At 30.4% G+C, this 21387-nt stretch overlaps 1 long non-coding RNA gene across 1 annotated transcript in view; it reads left to right on the top strand.

The window, feature by feature from the left end:
• The first annotated feature begins 2235 nt into the window (after nucleotides 1–2235).
• The window catches only part of LOC127713026 (uncharacterized), a 64840-nt gene continuing 45688 nt past the window's right edge, over nucleotides 2236–21387 (top strand). The window contains exon 1 of the long non-coding RNA XR_007987375.1: nucleotides 2236–2313. This is a non-coding gene — a long non-coding RNA (uncharacterized LOC127713026). The remainder of the gene's footprint in view (nucleotides 2314–21387) is intronic.

Genomic DNA, 21387 nt, shown 5'->3' with positions numbered 1-21387 from the left:
GGACTATAAAGAGTAGCACTTCGATAGTTTTACTTCTCATCTGTTTGTGTTTTCAACATTTCTTAACTTCTGATCAAAGTTGAACAAGAAATGAGTTGAAACTAGCAATACTAGGTCTCACCTGCATAAAACTGATCAGATTATTTGCATAACCATGCAACAAGACAAAATTTTTGTTCGTTGACACTCATTATACATTAATTTTTTTTCTTCAAATGCTTAGCAGTTATTTATTGTTACGTTTAAAGATTTGGAAAGCAGTACAGACAGAATTGTTACTAATTGTCACCAAGACAGCCTGTATCGCAGCAGAGTACGACAAAAAAAAACAAAACAAAAATGTCTGTACACTAAAAGGTTAAAGTATGAATGGAACGCAGTCATTTTTGTGACAAAAACATATTTTTTAAACAATAAAAATTTGAAGGTGGTCAATTCTGTGTGCCTTTTAATGGCGACAAAATGGGACATGTTTTACCATAAAACAATATACAAATAGGGAGATGTTATATGATTTTCACCACAGATAAAATGACGAGGATATAAACAATTTTAGGTCATTGTACGACTATGAAAAACGCATATAACCCATACCATATAGTAAGCTATGAAAGGCATGAACAAGTGAAACAATTTTAAAAAGAGAAAAACCAACAGGCTGATGAATGCTCAAAACAATAAACTAAAAGTAAACATGACAGACAGAAATAAGGAAGTCGCTCTACATTTTTAATTGTTTTAACAACACTCTTACACACCAAGCAGAACTGTCTTAGACTTTGGACTTACCATAATCGTAATAGGTATATCTTCATATTCTGATTGTTTTCTTCTTCTAAATTCTTAACTTGTTTAAGTAGTGAGCTTCAAGTTTGATCTGCTACTTCTTTTATCAAGTTAAATGAAGCCGACAGTAGTGTACGATGTTAAAATCTCGTAAATCCTTTAAAGGAGACAAGTCGAAGTAACAACAAAAACTCATGGAATCATATGTCCTCCAAAAAAGCAAAACCAGATGCGTTGACAGGGTACACGTTTCCCGCTATGCATGCTCAACCCAGCCATGCGCATTCACACTCAATCAAAATCACTGGTAAACGAATTTTAATCCGAAAGAGTCATGTTGATTCGAACAGTTTTTTTAAACACTAAACAATATGTTATTCAATAATTTTCAGTATTTCGGTCAATTTTCAGATCAATCCAAAGCATTAAAGTCAGTGCTGTTCACACAATTCGATTGCATTCAATTATTATTTGTTCAGTTTATGTTCAAACTTTTAAGTAGTTTTTATTTACGTATATACATCAGCATCATACTGAAATGTCTTAAAAACTACTGAATTGAATCCAAGCGAATTTTCAGAGCAGTACTAAATTTACAGCAGTGGATAAGTGTGAACATTGACTAAAATACTATACATTACAAAACAATTTATTGTTAAATTTTTCAGATGATGTTAAAACTTAAATTTACCGTTTAATATCAAAACTGGTTTACTAGTGAATGTCACAATTTGGAATAGCACAATCGGTTACATAATAGATCAGACGATTATACTGGTATCTATAAATCGAAGATCGCGAAAACATGTCGATAGTCAATTGAGACAGCCACACCACTTTTCAGTCAACCTGTGACGGTGAACACAAAACTTATGTGAAAAAAGTATAACAAACCGAACTCCAAGACAAAGTCAAAAGGGGAAGTCCAGAAAAACTGAAAAAATCAAATCAACGGAACAAGTGAAAAACAACTCACATATTCCTGACTTGGTACAGGCATTTCCCGAGGAAAAGGATGGGTTGAACCTGGTTTATAGCTAGCTCAACCTCCCGTTTGTGTGACAGGTGTTTATACTTTCGTTATATTAGCAAATTGGATGAGCAACCCAAACAAACGTAATCGGTTAATGTGACAATAATTTAGATAAAGCAGCCCAGTGATTTTAATATCATTTCTTTCTTCTTTTTTTTTAATAATGATTCAGTTTATTGCACAATTGGTTGTTAACAAATACCCTAAAATGTACAACTATCCCAAATAGGTTTATCCCTGTGTGTGAATTATCAAATGAACCAAGGGATTCACAAGATAAACTTATTATAAGTTTCAAAAGTGGTTAATAGAATATTACAATCGATATAGTTTACAAAATCTGCATAGCGACAAATCTGGAAAACATACGTTCTCTCTGTTTACGTTTTTCTACTTATTTTAAATGTATATCACGTGGTATAGATGTTTATTATGTATCTCGAACACGTGTATTTTATTCATTCTTGTGTGTTGGAATATTCTTAACTTATTTGGTAAGTTTTAGATTTAATGAAATAACTGTTTTGTTTTCTTTAACGATAACTTGTACACGCTACATAATACTAAAAACTTGAAGCATTATGAGTATATAGATATAAGAAGTTGTGGTATGGGTGCCAATGAGACAACTCTCCATCCAAGTCAAAATTTATAAAAGTAAACCATTATTGGTCACAGTACGGTCTTTAACACGGAGCCTTGGCTCACACCGAACATATATCAATCATTGATGACATACTGATGGTAAGTTAACATGATAAAAAACATGGATAAAGAATGAGTTTTTGTTGATACTTTGTATAAAGTATTGCAAATCGTTTCGTGTAAACAGAGAAACAGTATACATAAAACATAAATGAGAAACATAGTGTTGCTCTACGAGTATAATGTCTTAACTTTCACATAAACAGAGACACACACATATACCTACACAAAAACATGGTCTACAAAACTTGCACACTCACACTCCCTGTCGCACAACAACTCAACCATGAGTACTTGCACACCTCACCTATTGAAATACATTGCGGTTAATTAGATATATTTAAATGTATCTTTCAAAAATTTACTACATTTTCTTTCTACGAGTATACTATTTTCATACCATTCTAAGAATTCTAATTTAAAAACACTATATACATCTATCTACTTGTGTTTGAAATTTGATACATAATTACTTTTGTAAACAGCAAATAAAACAATTGTTAGCAACACATTAATATCAAAATATGAACTGTCATGAATTTTGAATCCAAGTATTAAATTTTGCATTGATAAAATTCGTGTACCTATTTTTATTTTATCAAGTAGTAACCCAACTTTAATCCAAAATTCTTGTAAAAATTCACACTCTTTAAAAAAATGATCATAATTTTCTACTTGGTGACATATATGACATTGATTATCCTTCATTATTTTCCATTGATAAAGCAGTTGCTTACATGGTAATATATAAATTGATCAATTTCCACCTAAACATTTTTAGTTTGTTATCATTTAACTGGTGAAATGTAAAGTTTAATATATCATGTATATGATTTGAAGAATTTAGATTGAATATTTTTTCAATTTTATGAAGCCAATAGGTGTGTCACTTTCTATACCTTTGATATAATTACATATATCTTTAGCTTTTAATTTTATTAATGCAAATTGATTTGGCTTTATTCTTTGCTTCTAAGTAAAGATTTCTGTCTATTTGAACTTTAGTTGAAATTGATTGATTTGATTCTAACATGATTTTCCATTCCTTTTTGATTGCAGATTTTAGTTTAGAAAGTTCTGCTATCCAGTTTGATTTTTCTTTCAATTTATATAAGAATATTTTTTGGGAGATAATATATATTTTCAGGGTTCATGTTAAATAGAGCGAAGTTAGCTCCAGATTTGTTAAAGTAATATAAAGGTATAACCTTCCAATTTGAAAATTCTTCTGTTGTTAACCTTTTAAACCAAGATATATGAATTGATGTCATATAACTATCTATATAAATCTATTTTAAACCTCCTTCCTGATAATCATTACATAGTGTAGATCTCTTGATTTTCTCATTTTTGTTTTGCCATATATAGTTAAATATTAGTTTTTTAAATTGTGTCAGAAAGTCTCTCGATAAATTGGCTACTGATGCTAAAAAGGTTATGTTTGGTATAATTAATGTGTTTATTACTGTTATTCGCCCAATCATTGTAAGCTTTCTTTTCTTCCAATTTGAAATTGCTTTTTCTGACTTCCTCAAAATATTTTCTGTGTTCAATTTATTGCATTCAACTTTATTAGTTCCAAAATATACACCTAAACTTTTAATGGGGCTTTTTTTCCAACTTATGTTTTCATATTTATCTTTAGAATGTTTTAATTTACCTAGCCATATTCCTTCAGTTTTTGATTTATTAAGTTTAAGACCAGAAAGAGTTCCAAATTCTTCAATTAAATTTAATGCCAGGCTTATTTCTTGTTTTGATTTAAGAAAAAGTGTAGTATCATCTGCAAGCTGTGAGATTTTAAGACTGTGTGTTTTAGAATCAAGTTTGATTTGAAACCCTTTAATACCTGCATCTTGTCTTATTCTACATATCAAAATCTCTACAGCTATAACAAAAATAATCAAACTCAAGGGACACCCTTGTCTAATACCACGAAAGATGCTACAGGTTTCAGAAATCCACCCATTATTGAGCATACAACCTTTGACACCATTATATAAAGTTTTAACCCATTTAATAAACGAATGCGGGAGACCAAATTTTGAAAGAGCTTCATACATAAATGACCATTCTAACGAATCAAAAGCTTTTGAAAAATCTATAAATAATAAAGCACCATCTATATTAAAAGTTTCAGAGTAATCTATGATATCTTGAATTTGTCGGATATTGAAACCAATGTACCTATTTTTTACATATCCATTCTGATCACTTTTTATTATTTTCGATAAAACAGGTTTTAACCGTTGGGCTAAAGTATAGGCTATTAATTTGCATTGGTGTCTACATTTAGTAAAGTTATAGGTCTATAATTGTCTAGGGATAGTGGGTCATTTTGTTTGTACAATAAAGATACTATTCCTATTTTTTGTAATGTTGTTAATTCTTCTTTCTCATAACACTTATTGAAACCTTCTACAGCTAGTTCTTTTATATTATCGCAAAATGCGCGATAGACTTCAACACTTAGACCATCTATACCTGGTGATTTGTTTAGCTTCAAATTAAAAATGGCTTCTGTGCATTCTTCTATTGAGATGTTGCCGCCTAGAGAGCTTTTCTCGTTATCAGTTAATTTATGATCTATTTTTGTTTCTTCAACATATTGCTTAATAATATTAACATCTGGATTTGTACTTTTATATAAATTTTCATAGTAACATTTTTCTTAATTTAAAATTTCTGATGGCTCTGTTATGATTTTGCCTTGCTTATCTTTCAATGCCGAAATATTTGTTTTTGTTTGTCTTGAATTTTCTAAACCTAAATAGAATTTTGTGTTTTTTTCCCCTTCTTCTAACCATTTGACTCTGGATCTTACTTGTGCACCTTTAACTTCATTTTTATAAAGATTTTCTAGATTTTTAAAATTTTTTTCTATTTCATCTTTAGTTTCTTTTGAACGATTAATTTTATTATTCAATCTTTGTAAGTTCATTTCTAAATCTTTTATTTTCTTTTTCTTTTCAGATGACTTGTATTTACAATACATTACAGTTATGTCCCTTACTTCAGATTTGAAGATATCCCAAATATCTCTAGAATCTCTGGTAAGTGCCTTTTCTTTATATTTCAAAATAAGGTTGTTTATATGGTTTTTATAATTATCATCTATTAAAATACTATTATTTATTTTAAAGAAACCTCTTCCTCTACCATAGGGATTTTGTCTTATTTTTAACGAAATGGCTTGGTGATCAGTATGTGATATCATAGCAGGTCTTATATCAGAATTGATTACGTGTGGCCTTATGTCTGGACTGACCAAAAAAAGTCTATTCTACTTGTTATATTCGTATTGTTTTTTCCTTCTCCATGTAAATTGAATTTTGTTTGGATTTATTTCCCTCCATATATCTATTAATTTGTTTTTTTTAATGAGCTGTTTAAGACTATTTACTGGTTTGTAGTATTTATGAAAGCTATTTGATTTCCTATCTATCTTTAATAGGGTTTCATTCATGTCCCCTCCTAAAATTAAGATACCTAAGCGATTATTTTCTATGATGTTATTTACGCTTTTCAAAAATTTATTTCTGTTAGTATGAATGTTGGGGGCATATACATTTATTAAGGTAAAAATGTTATCGTTAACTTCAATGTTGATCAAAACAATTCTCCCATCATTATCTTTAACTTCATTTGTTAGTTTATAATTTAAACTGTCTTTAATAATTATTGAAACGCCTCTGGATTGGGAACTTCCATAGCTATGAAAAAATTTACCTTTTACTTTACTATTAATAATATGTTCATCTCTATTAGATGGGATTCTTGTATAAATAATATATTACATTTTTGATGTTTATTCCACAAATATAATCTCTCTCTTTTCTCTTTCTGTCCTTAACCTTGACAGTTTAAGGATATAATGTGTATATTGTCACTCATTGTTTTTACCTAGGAACTGTTCACTTTTATACATTAAATGTAACTGTACAATTATGGTACTCATAATTAATGTAATAACCCACCCAATAGTACATGTTAATGAGACTATTATTAGAACAACCTGCCTTATTACATTCTTTACATGTTTGTATATACACAAGGTTAAATGCACTGTTAACTTCTTTTTTTCAAAGACACAATATAGTAATAAAAATATCATTATAAAGAAGGATAGTTGTAAGAAATGACCATTATAACAGTGTAACATAAAATAAATAACAGATTTGATTATGCTAACCACTTTGTGAGCTAAATTTTGTTTGTTTACATATCAATACTATGTATCTAATATAAGAATAACAAAGCTTAAGTGTATTTAAATATACAAATATATCATTCAAATAACTATACACTTTTCCAATAATCAGGATAGACGCTATCATGATTCTCATCGATCTCTGAATTGTTTTATCGAGTAATCTATTTTTAGATTCGGTGAAAACCGAGAAATTTGTTGATTTTTGGAATAGGGTCTGCATGAATATAACTGTAGTTATACTGTTTTTAGTAAGTTATGTCACATGTATGACGATAATGCAAATTAAAAAGAGAAAATAATTTTGAACATTTAAATATAGTTGCAGATATTTTGTGTTTGACAGATGATACATGTTTACATTGACGACTACATTGATTGACCTACTTAAATAGTTGTTTATTGATGTGTGCGTTTGATATAAACTATATTGTAAAAGAACAAACAAATAACTTTTATTTACATATGTTTCAATTCTTTTCAGGTATGTTAGAGTGGCAATCACCATGGATGTGGAAGTAGCTTGAACAAAAAATACATGAACTATATAGAAGGAACTAATTTTAAGTTTTGGGGTACCTAAGGCAATAGTGGTGTTTTTAATATGCCAATCTTTGAAATTGATACTAATTGTGTCCAGGTGAACTGATTGAGATAATGTACATGTATATGGCCGATCTTGTTCAGTTTTAAAGTTATTCTGGTACATGTATGTGAGGAATTGAGACATTTATTAACATGGATTTTATATTTCAAGGAAGTGATTTCATCAACTAAGTGATGTGGAACGCAGCTACAGTTAATCAATTTACCAATCATACTGGAACCATTCAGATTTTGATTTACACGTGTTTTGAATTGATTCTTGGTTAATCAAAAGATGATAATAACTTTCAATGGATCAACTATTTGATCATGTTCATTTGTTTTCATGATAATCATAATAAAATATTTCATATCAACATTTAATATATTTTTCCTTACAGAGTGTATACAATCTAATATTATTGTATCACACAATGAATTATTTTTTTCACATTTTTCAGTTAAGATAAAAATATAACTAACATATATACATATGCACAAAAACTGTGCATTGAAAAACACACTACTGTACATTAAAGTTAACTAGGTCACTGTTTAGGGATTTGTCTTCTGTTTTGTCGGCTCTACTACTCGTTTATGTAATTCATCGGTCGGTGTTGTTGCTTGCCTTTTCCCAGTTGATTGGCTTGGAGTTTTAGGATCTCTAAAGTTCATATAGTGATCCATGGGTCTAGAAGCTTACTTGGGCAGATTTTTGTTTGTTTGATTTTTTTTTTATTTGTCTTTTTGTCTTTTTTGTTTGTCTGCTCATTGTTCGTAGTAATTTGTTTACGTTCATTTGAGACTACTAATTGTTGTTCATCATCTTCGCTATCATCATTTGAATCAGCACTACTTTCACTTGCAGGTTGCTTATCTTTAGTTTCATCATGAACATTATCAACGTTAGCAGCTTCAGGTATACTATCAGGAACATTCGAATCACCATTCTGATCTTGATCTGCTGCTGGATCGTCCATCGGTTGTTGACATTCTTTGGCTTTATGATCTGATTTGCCACAGGAGTTGCACATCCAGTCATTGTCACAGGTCTCCTGTTTATGTCCCGTCTTCTTCTATCATGTCGTTCTTCTTCATAACTTTGCGGAATTAGTTTAAAATCTCTCTATTTCCCCTATGAATTTATTGAACATCTTCACCGTGACATTAATGTAAAAAGATAAGGTTTTGCGTAGAAATTTGTTTAAAATTTTTTTCGAACAATAGCATAATTATACAGACCATTCCTAATGATAATTTTATACACACTCTTTCGAACAGACAACTGATTTGATGTTTGAATAGTCTTGGTTTATTTTATTTCATATTGTTAAACTAGTAATATACTAATTAATGAACGTATAATAATTTTAAGTCTGTTATTCATGTTTTGATTTTTTTGAAAATACTGCGACATTAACTACACAAATTCATCGGTAAAAACCAAATCCACAAAAATATGTACACGTGGAGAAAAGTATGTATATACAGTAGTTTCTTTCATGATTTTACCTTAGAAATATTTCTAAGTGTGATTACATCATTTACACATTTAATCATAAATTCAAAACTTATGATACAAAACATATAACATGGTCATGATGGTAGCACTTCACAAACTATTAAAGATAAACTTAAATCACATTAATTCATTTATGTCACATTGACAATCTTAAATTTAACAGAAGTATTACACATATGACAACGGAATCGATTTTACAATTAAAATCAGAATAAACGATAAAACATAAATAATGCCACTGCCGTAAAAGAATATCAGTCATGTCAATGTGACTTACCTTGCATAATTTTTCAAATTTTCTCTGATATAATAAATCACTTATCATGAATACTGTATGTGCAAATCATCTTATCTTGTTTTATCTGTGCTGTCTACATTTGGTCCTTTAAACACGAGACTGAAAGAAGTCTTATGTACCCATTGATTCACATATAATTATTTAAGACAAGTTGGACATGGTAAGACACACATATTCACGTGCCATACCTGAAAATGCAGAATTTGTCAAGATTATCCTCTTATAAAATTTTTACGTCATCAGTCAAAAGGGAAAACGTTTTCGCTGTCTTTTTTATCAAAAACATTTCCTAAATGAAAACGTAACCTGAATAAAACATTGTAAAAGAAGTCGGAAAGAACATTAAATTCAACAGAAGGTGCCCTCTAACTCTAGAAACTAAACCGCTGAGGTATGACCACTTTCAATCATCAAGAATGCTTTTCTACTTGTAATTAAACACTGTCTTTAGAGCAAACCAAAGTGGTTAGAAGACTGATAAACTAAATCACAGGTCGGGATTGAGATCTTTTTTGTGAACAAAACAGATGATATCTACTGTAGATTTGAATGCATCTGTTTTAGTAAAAATTATAGTTGAAATGAAAGAAAGCGAAGAATCCTATTTTGTATTAAGTGGAGTTATTGTAAGATATGTTATTTGGCTTTAAATTCTTTTTGTTCGAATTAATTTTCAAAAACAGCATTAAATTCTTACATCAACACATCTTTGAATTAAAACATATATATATAAAGTTGAATTTTGCATTATGTAGATATTATAAACAAACTCATCATAGATACCAGGACTAAATTTTGTATATACGCCAGACGCGCGTTTCGTCTACAAAAGACTCATCAGTGACGCTCGAATCCAAAAAAGTTAAAAAGGCCAAATAAAGTACGATGTTGAAGAGCACTGAGGACCACAATTCCTAAAAGTTTTGTCAAATACAGCTAAGGTAATATATTCATGAGGTAGAAAAACCTTAGTATTTCAAAAATTCAAAAGTTTTGTAAATAGTTAATTTATAAATATGACCATATCAATGATAATTCATGTCAGCACAGAAGTGCTGACTACGGGCTGGTGGTACCCTTGGGGAATTAAAACGTTTACAAAGCTTATTATGGAAGTAAAAAAAATCAACCAATTTAACTGATTACCGTTATTTAATACTAAAACTGATTTGTGTTTTTTTCAAAAAATAGATTAATGTATATATTACTAAATATGTACAGTTATGTAAATTCATGATTAGAATCCTGTCAATACTGTTAATCTATATTTTGGCATTGCACAATGTCATGCGTTTCTCAGACTGTTTTTGACGTCTTTATACTAAATCCCTTGGACGTGTACTGATTGATATTTTAGTCTGGTAAAATATTTTTTTATTTATTAGCTGTTGTTATCTTAGAACAAGCCTTAAGTATCTGCGAGTAATCATTTATCGGTGATATGTGTCTTTTTTGTTTAAGTGGCTTTTGGATTTCGTACCGATCTTATGAGTTAAACCAATTGTAACATATTTTGTACGTTTTGTGCTTATGTTGTGCTACCATCGTCCAAGGCTAAGAGAGAGTTGAAAGCTCATGAACATATCTAGCTCCGCCACATTCTCTGTGTGCTTATCACAAGTCAGTAGCCTGAAGCACAGTGGTTGTCGCTGTTTCACATTTGTCATGTCGGGACCTTTTGTAGCCGAGTATGCGATATGAGTTTTGCTCATTTTGGAAGGTCATACGTGGCCTTTAACTGCTAAATGTCACTTCATTTAATCTGGTGGATAGTTTTCTCATTGGCAATCATACCACATCTCCTTATTTTATATTATACATTGACTGAAAACATATAACTTCAGTACACGATTTTTTTCAGCGAATAAAAGATCAGTATCTGTATAAATTGGACACCAATAAATATATCTATAAGTGCTTGTGGTGATTGTATATATTTTCGTTTCACTATTTTCAATTTGATATGGATACTGTTTTGTGACTGATTGTGATGCTCATTTACCTGAAAATCCCCTACAAAGGTTACATTGTTATATGTACTACTTTAACAGATCATTACCCAAGGTTTAATCACTTTAATCATTTTAATTGTTATACTTATGAAAATATTTTTTCGAGTTTTCAATTAAATCATAAATTTTGACACGAACATGTTTAGGACCTTTTAAATATTTTTTTTTCGATACCAAAGCATGAATATAATAACTGAAATATATCAACATGGGTAAAAAAGCTCTGCACCATATCAGATGCTTTACATAGTCAATTTATATAATAAAGTAATTTAAAAGTATAACAAAAATACCGAACTTCAATTCAAATTCAAAAAGGGGAAGTCCAAAAAAAAAAAAATTGATAAAATCAATCGCTATCAATCAACAGAACAAGTGAAAAACAACTGCCATATTCCTGACTTGTTACAAGCGGCATTTCTGGCAAAAAATGTAGGTAAAACCTAGTTTCATAGCTAACTTAAACTCTTTATGACAGTTATTTAAAGTTCTGTTATATTGACAGAATTAATTATTTTTAGAAGAAATAGCATAAAGATTTCAAAATGAGTTCTCTTCCACTTAATGTTTGCTTTTATGCCGAACTGCATATTCGCGTTATTCATGTTATTGTAGAGTCATTTTTATCAGAAATTTAATTGAAAACTGCCTTCTTCACGAGTAAAGTCTCAAGTTGTCACAATGTATAGACGATGCATGATACACACTGATTTGCAAAACATTAAAGATTTTTTATTTTAATTAATATACTGAATGTTATATTGTTTTTATTCATAATCAACCCAAGTTTTTGGTGGGGTTTGTGTTGCTCAGTCTTTAGTTTTCTATGTTGTGTTTTGTTTATTATTGTCTGTCTGTTTGTCTTTTTCTTTTTAGCCATGGCGTCGTCAGTTTATTTTCAACTACTGAGTTTGAATGTCCCTTTGGTATCTTTGGCTTCTCTCCATTTCCAGTAGTTTTTTTTTAAATTCCTTTACAAATTTAACTTATACAATTTTTTTAATCTTGTATACTATGCTGTTTTTGGTTATGACGCTGTCAATATATTATGTATTTGGCCAATCAAACCATTGGTCTCGAGTTATCCAGGTAAATGTCTATCCGGAAAAAATCATCTCTTACCCTGAAATTGGTTTCATATGTTTAATAGTTAATATTGATTTGTTTTCAAAAATTCATTCAAGTATATTTTATTATATGTGTTTGACAACTGTAAATTATTTTTAAATCCATTTGCGATACACGTAAAAATTCAATATCTTATCAATATTGGGACGATAATTTATGTCAGACGTACCTGAGAAAGGTGAATCCAAATCATCTTTCCCAGCGCTGGATGTGGTGTAATACAAAAAGTAAAATAACAAAAAATCCGAACTCCAAAGAGAATTCAAAACTAGAAAGTTACATCATCTAATAGAATATTCCGTTTTGAAATAATTTTAAAATGACATCTATCTGAATTTAAAATCTTTTTAAGTAGCTGTTAATTGATTTTACCAGTACATGAATAACATCAAAGTTTTCATGGCTTTGTTACGTTTGCCTTCTTTATAATTCCCTTTGAAAAAATAATTTGTTCAAGTAAAATCCATCATGAATTTATAACGTCATTATCGAAATCCATAAAAACTTGAAAATTATAAAGGATACTTTTCATACTTTTAACATTATTTTCTGTCATACATTACATCATTATCAACCAATCAATTTTAAGATGCTGTATGATATAAAAGTATTACAAAAATACCGAACTCCAAGGCAAATTTAAAAAAAGTCCATAAAAACTGACAAAAGCAAACGCTGTCAATCAGCAAGTGAAAAATAACTATACATTGTTATACAAAGATGTTTTAGGATTGAAATATTCAATTATTTTGTGAGGTAATGTATTATTTTAATAACGTACATATTTTATAGGATGGCTATATTCAGTTTAGTAGTCTACCATTATAGTTATAACATCCTTTTGTACATAAAATTTGTGCAAAACTTTAATTGAGATGTAATTGTTATATAAATTATTTTTAAAACATCACAAATAGTACTTTCTTATGAAGTAATTTACCAATCATAGGTTACAATGGACTTCAAGATAACAAGTTCATAATAATATAAATATCATTAGGTATATTATTCATGTTTTGAATGAAGATTTGTCTTCTTTTCAAACTTCGTTCAATTTTCTTGCCAGACTTTGATGTTTCTATTTTTATCACAACAACTTATATTATCAAGGCACCAGCAGAAAGGTGTTTTGGTTCTGACATGAATCAAAAGATTCTGCTATATAGACGATGTTCTCTCACTAAATGATTTTGAACGCATCTATCCCATAGAACTTGATATAAAGGATTAAAATGACAGTTAATTCTGTCTCATATCTTGACTTACATCTAGAAATTGACAAGGAAGGTCGGTTGAAAACAAAACTTTATAAAAAAGAGATGATTTTAGCTTCTTAGTTGTGAACTTTCCATTTTTATGTAGCGGAATTCCAGAAGCACCTGCATACGAAGTATACATCTCCCAGTTGATACGATATTCCAGGGCTTGCATTTCCTATCATGATTTCCTTTATAGATTGTTGCTGCTCACAAGGAAGCTATTTAACCAAGTGATGAAGTTGAAATCGTCCCTTCGTTTACTTTACGGACGTCATCGCGAGTTGGTTGACCGTTATGGAATATCTGTTCCACAGATGACAACAGATATGTTTTAACTATCATTACTACAACCCCGTCCCTTTTTTCTCCGAATTAAACCTACCAAATTAGACTTATCACCGGTTTTTTTCTAATATGAGTATCACAACGGGTGCAACATGCGGATCAGGATCTGCTTACCCTTCCATGACAACTGAGATCACCCCCAGTTTTTGATAGGGATTGTGTTGCTCATTATTTAGTTTTTTATGTTGTGTTTTGAATATTATTGCCTGCTGTTTGTCTTTTTCTTTTTTTCATTTTTAACTAATGAGTTTGAATGTTCATTTGGTATCTTTCGCCTTTCTCCATTTCCAGTAGTTCTTTTGAAATTCCCTTACAACTTTAACTTAGACAATTTGTTTACTCTTGTATATGCTGTTTTCGGTTATGAGGCTGTCAATATCTTTTTGTGTGTTTGGTTAATCTAACCTTTGGTTTCGAATATCCAAGTTAATGTTTTTCCGGAAAAAAATCGCCTCTAACTGTGACGTCGGGTTCATATGTTTATTAGTTAATATTTATGTTTATTTTTAAAGTTTCATTCAAGTATATTTTTGTGCTTCTTTGTTAAATATTTGTTTGTTTTGAGATTGTGACACAGTGATGACTGCTGTATCCATATTTTGACAATGTTACCTAGTATGTCTGTTTTGTTAAAGCATCGTTGTAAATATGATGGAATTTGATGCGACTGTCATACAAGTGAGAGGTTTAGCGCCATAAAAATAGGTTCAATCTACCATTTTCTACATTTGAAAATGCCTGTACCAAGTCATGAATATGACAGTTGTTGTCCATTCGTTTGATGTGTTTCATCATTTGATTTTGCCATTTGATTAGGGAATTTCCGTTTTGAATTTTTCATGGAGTTTAGTATTTTTGTGATTTTACTTTTTATTATAAGTGTTTGACAACTGTTAAGAAGTCGTAAACCCATTCTCGTTACACGTAAAAATGCAATATCGTATTAATATTGGGACGAAACTTTATGTCAAACAAATGGAGAATTCAAATTTCAAATGAAATGAAAACATCTGTCATATTCATGACTTGGTACAGGCATTTAATTTAGTTTTAAAATAATTCAAAAAGGATATATACGTAACAGAAAAGTATATTTCCAACGGTACAAGATCTCACAATTCAAGTTAAGTACCTATTGTAGGATTGAAAACTGTAGTGAATGCACATTTAAAAAGCCACTTTAAAACCCTCAATTACAGAATGATAATCTTACTTTGAAACGCCACAGTTTTCTACTCCCATGCGAACGTAGAGTTTCAATAACAAAACATTCATTGCATTTTTATTAAATTTAAAATGTCAAACCTTAAAGCCATACCTGTTGCTTTCTATGAAAGTAGTGATTGTGAAAACATACCCCAATTAACGGACTTAAATATTCAAAATGCTGTATTTATTCAGAAATTTATGTTTTTATTAACATCTCTGTGTTTGTTAATAAACCCCAAGTTAAAAGTTTGCAGGTCTGTCGTAAAATGATCCCTACTAGTCTATATATATATATATATATATATATATATATATATATATATATAAATTATGATTATAAATTGAAGTCAGCATTGTCGCCGACTATACAGTATGGGTTTCCTCATAGTTGAAGGCCGTATTGTTGCCTATAATTGCTAACATCCCCTTCATTTGAACTTTAGTGGACAGTTGTCTTATTGGCAATCAAAACAATTCTCTTAATTTTTTAGCATCTTTTTTTTACTTTAAAAAAATATTATATGATAGAAAAATTGCTACTTTTATATTGAGTATGAATACAACTAAAATACCTTTCTTAGATTCTCCGTTACTAATTCTGATAATGATTACGAAACTTAGGTTTAAACTCTCTCATGCAAAGTTATAGGAGTTGGATTTGATCTTTGTTTTTGCTGTTTTTGTTTTTCATAAAGAGCCCAAGTATTCATGTATTTCAACATCCTTGGCTTTTCAAAATTTGGTTACAGCGTTCATAATGAAAGTGAGATCAATTAAGACACTAAGATTTTATAATTATTATAATAATGTGGATTTGGACATTCTCTTTAGTAAAATAATAGAGCGGTGTGGTATGATTGCCAATGGGACGACTATCAAACATAGATCTAATACAGCGGATTTCGGAGGAATGCTTTAGACGAAGGTGGACCCTGGGGGATGCTGGTGGTCTACTAGTCCTTTAACGGTTATGATCAGCTCAGTAATTGGTAATTGAGTATTGACATGATTTATAACATTCATTTTTTATATTATCTGGTCATCAATTAAGGTTTTCGTCTCGTTTCTTTGGTTGAAAACATTTGATTTTGTCAGTTTTTATAAATTTACCCTTTTTATAATTTACCTTAAAGCTCTGTATTTTTTTGGATGCACCACATTTATAAAGTATTTCTGTCATTTCATGATTGTGTTGGCACGATAAGTAATATGACACATTCGAAAAATATATCGTTGTGATTGAAGAATATGCAATTCGGGAATAGCATATATTTTTATTGTAATGATATATTAAAAAGCATATCCTTTTATCATAAAGATATATTAAACAGCATATGATTTAGTTATAATGATATATTAAATAACATATTCTTTTTTTATAATGAGCTATTTAATAGCATATGATTTTATCATTACGATATATTTAATTGCACACCCTTTTATTTTGAACGATATATTGAATTGTATATCTTTTTAATATAGTAACATATTGAAATGAATACTTAGTACATGTAACTTTTATTTTAACGATATATTGAATGACATACCTTTTATCATAACGATATATTGAATTGCATACCTTTTATCATAACGATATATTGAATTGCATACCTTTTGTCATAACGATATATTGAATTGCATACTTTTTATCATAACGATATTTTGAATTGCATACCTTTTATCATAACGATATATTGAATTGCATACCTTTTGTCATAACGATATATTGAATTGCATACCTTTTATCATAACGATATATTGAATTGCATACCTTTTGTCATAACGATATATTGAATTGCATACCTTTTATCATAACGATATATTGAGTTCCATACCTTTTATCATAACGATATATTGAACTGCATACCTTTTATCATAACGATATACTTATATTGTATTTATCTAATGTGTCCTGTTAACTATCATTACACGGTTTTTATATTTTCATATAAGAACACGTATAGAAGAGGTATAGATTAACCAAAGAACTACCCACCAATCCTCACCCTCCCCCTTAAAAAAAGAAGAAAAAAAAAGAAAAACACATACAGTTTGTGCACAAAATACGCATTGCTGGTCAATCTAATAAAATGCTCTCAAAACATACTGCATACAACGATGAGGGCATTGTCTGAACAGACAAAAAAAAAAAAAAAAAAAAAAACAGCAAAAATTTGGCTACAGGTGTTACCTTATTAGCTTTAGAACAATTAACAAAAAAAATAGAATTTCAGAGATCGAAAGTGTTCTCGACGAATGGAATGGCTGTATCATCTTCAAAGTTTGCATAATTATTTAAAGATATTCATATCCCCCCCCCCACTTATTCCTGCTATGCAGAGAGTTCAATAACGTCGTCAGAGAGCCAAACATTAACGATATTTGACAACTTTTGGTAAAATAATTTGAAGAAAAAATCAAAGGTGAAACATCTAAAATTTTACCATCATAGCAGTTCGGATGTAGAGCAGAAAATGACTAAATGCCTTCAAATGCTTAAACGAATACGCTCATTTTGTTCACATAGGAAAATCATTAATGTACATGGACAGTCCGAATAAATTACTGTGGATACTACAATGTATGTACCTAGTTTATAGTATTTCGATTATGACTTGAATAAAATAAAATGCACCTGTTGTGCGAATCGAAATAAGCACCATTAAAACATTAAACACCTCAAAAAGGTAATTTGACCCCGCCACATTTTCATATACCTGTCCCTAATTCAAGAATACCTCGTATGTCATATCTGAAGGTTTCTTGTTATTGTGAGAATAAGGTTTTATCGGCACATCTTTGGTTGTGTTTAAATTTATGAATTAATTGCTTATAGAATCGGAACGGTCTAGTTCTTAACAAAGTGCAAAAAAATATATCTGTTGTTTATTACCCTTTCTCTAATTCTTAGCCGATTTATACATTGCCTGACTTTATATTATATATTCGATATATCTCCACTCTCGATAGTTAAATTTCAAATATTTAAAACGCTCCGCGAGGCTCATGTTTTAAATTTGAAGATTTATCTATCTCGAGTGGAGAAAAATCGTATCAAACTCGATGCAGTGGTATGCTAGAAATGTCATGAAGTATGTGTGCTGTTAAGAACATCTTATGCTAAATGCTCAAGAATTAAAGCTTTGTCATGCTCTTATTTTACGATATGAATTGTTGTTCAAAGAGAAGGCACCGGCAGCTATTGTATTTTACTTTATGTTTGTAGGATGGGTTGAAATCTCACAACACATGCTTAAATCCGCAGGATTGTTGGCACCTCTCCCAAGTCCGGAACCTTTGATAGTCTTGTATGTTTTTATTTTAATTTTGGTACGTTCATATGTTTCGGAGTTTAGTGTGACGTTCAGTTTTGATGAACTAGTACACATTTATGTGTAGGAACAAGCTGAAGCCCGCATGCGGTGCGAGATTTTCCCGCTGTGTTCAAGAAACATCGGTGGCCTTGAACTGGTTAACCTTTAACCTTTTGGAGGCCCACTGGCATTTCTAGTAAACTTCGATCTGAACGCGTTTTGTCAAGAACAGGGTTCTAAGTCAGTGTTGTTCTTCACAAAGGAAGATTTTTAATAACCCAAAACAAGAAATGTAAATATATGATTGGTTTATTGTCCGATTATACCATTTCCATCTGGACTTTTGTTGTATTGGAATGATATACAAGAACAACCGGGAAGGTTTTGATTAAACATTCTGCATGGTGATTGTCTTTATACCCTCTTATGATTGAAATTATTTGATGTAACGAGTTTGGTGTAGGCATGAGAAATGAAAGGTATAATTTAATTTTTATTTTAAAAGTTTTCAGCTGTTGTTTTTCATTTAGACGTTTGGTGGGAAATATGGCTTAAATCGATAGCTTCAAAACCCTTATGAGCTAATTCTACTTGAGAACTAATTTTTTGCTAACTTTGGAAGTATTTTTAACGGATCTGAATAAAATGGGATTAACAGTATCAATAATTACTGAAATCAGCAAGTACTTGAATTTATACAACAATGGAAGTGTTTTCGGCCTCCAGTAATAATGTATTGATCTTGGACAATGGTATGGAAAATAGGTTATGATGAATGTTGTGATTTCCCGTAAAAAATGTAATAAGAGATTATGACTTTCTGCATACTCGGTATGAACCGCATTTAGTATATATTTTCGATGGCCGTGACTTCCAGTCGATAAATAATTTGTAGAAGTTTGTTTAGAAGATGTATCAATACCCCGCTACCTCCGGTCTGTATTTTTGCTAGATGTTTTTTCTGCTTTGAAATGATCTGATGAGTTAAGCCATTTTCAACTGATTTGAAAAAGTTTGTGCATATGTTGTACTGTAACACCACTATCTCAGCTTAGAGGAGGTTTTGACACCAGCAAAGTATTTCAACCCCGCCACATTCTGTATATGCCTGTCCAGAGTCAGTGGTTGTCGTTTGTAGTTGTTTATTATATTTGTTTTTCGTTCTTTACTATGTACATAAATCTTGTCGTTAGTATTCTCGTTTGATTTGTTTTACATTTATCATGGTGGGGCCTTGTAGGGCTGACTATGCGGTATGGGTTTTGCCCCTTGTTAAAGGCCATACGATGACCTATAATTGTTAACTTCTATGTCATTTGGTCTCTGGTGGAGAGTTGTCTCATTGGCAATCATATCACATCTTCTTTTTTTATACGGTCAATTTAATAAAGATATCTTATGTATTTACATTCTAATATTATCGTAGTTTGTATATATCATGTACATAGTACACATTAAAATTGAGAATGGAAATAGGGAATGTGTCAAAGAGAAAACAACCCGAACAAAGAGCAGAAAACATCCCAAGGGCACCAATGGGTCTTCAACAAAACCAGAAAATCCCACACCCGGAGGCAAGCTTCAGCTGGCCCCTAAACAAAAAAAATGTGAAACTAGTTCAGTGAAAATGGACGTCACACTAAACTCGAAACATATAAATGAACTCAAATTAAACAAAACATACAAGTCTAACAAAGGCCAGAGGCTCCTGGCATTTTCGGCACGTTTCACGTGTAGTTAAAATCGCAGACTTTGATATATCATGGAATCGCGGAACTCTAACAATTGTCCTAATCACTTTAATTGTTGGTAAATAGAAGTCGGATACTGAAAGGTCATAGTAGGTACATGCTGTCTAGATTGGTTTTATGTTTCACTTGGTGTAATTCATTGCCATTGATGCAATATTATTCAAGCTAACCAATTTTTTCCAAGGAAGTTTCATACTCAATATTTACAGCAACAATTACAAGGCTTTTCTAATGTAGCCTTTAATGTTGAAAATGATATTGTGGTTACTGGTGTTGAACGAAACAATGTGTTTCCTTTCAATCTCAACAAAAGGTCTTCACAATTTGATTGTTTCTGAAGAACATATTAAACAATGTATATACCAAATGTATGTCAATGCAATGACACTTGGAAATCTGATTTTGTTGTTGCTACTATTGTTTTAAAATAATGAACACTTTATCCATACTTATGACAGACGACAATATCTCGTAATTGTCACTTATATCCTTGTGTAGATTTTAAAATATACATAGAGATATGTTTTATATATAAAAGTTCAGTTTGTTTTGGCAGTGCATGTCTGAAGTATAAATGGGACAACACTAATTATAAAAACAAATGCAAAATGACAATAGTGGCTCTGTTTATAGACTGGATACTCTAGAAATTTAATGAAGTATGTTTGCTGTTCAGAATGTTTTGTTCTAAATATTAAAGAATTAAAGCATTGCAAAGCCTTCTCTGTATGAGTTGTCATTTCAAAGAAAAGGCATCGGCAGCTGTTAAATTTCATTGTATCGTTAAAAAAAAAAGTAACTGTTATGTTTGGTGAATTATTGTATGAAGTTAATGTATTATTTTAGTAATGAACCTATATTTGACGGATGGCTATATACAGCTTTTGGAAAGCTGTTATAGAATGTAAGTTGACATATGCTCATGTTTGACGTCTTCTCCACATCACATTTTTTGCAACGTATGAAACATTAAGAAACTAGAATTCGTTTGCAAATAACATCATCTAAGAGAATATTTCGTTTTGAAATAATTTTAAAATGACATCTATTGGAATTCATAGTCTTTTTTTAGTAGCTGTAAATTACCGTAACTAGTACATGAAAAACATCAGAGTTACAGGTTTCTAGTCTTCCTTACGTTCGACCACTTTATAAATCCCTCTGAAATACATATTTTGTAAAGGAAGATCAATGATGAATTCATAACGTCATTATCGAAATCAATAAAAA

Source organism: Mytilus californianus, unplaced genomic scaffold (assembly GCF_021869535.1).
Source record: "Mytilus californianus isolate M0D057914Y unplaced genomic scaffold, xbMytCali1.0.p SCAF_8, whole genome shotgun sequence".
In the NCBI taxonomy this organism is placed as follows: domain Eukaryota; kingdom Metazoa; phylum Mollusca; class Bivalvia; order Mytilida; family Mytilidae; genus Mytilus; species Mytilus californianus.
The sequence above is the reverse complement of the archived record's forward strand: the minus strand, read 5'-3'. Positions and strand labels throughout refer to the sequence as shown.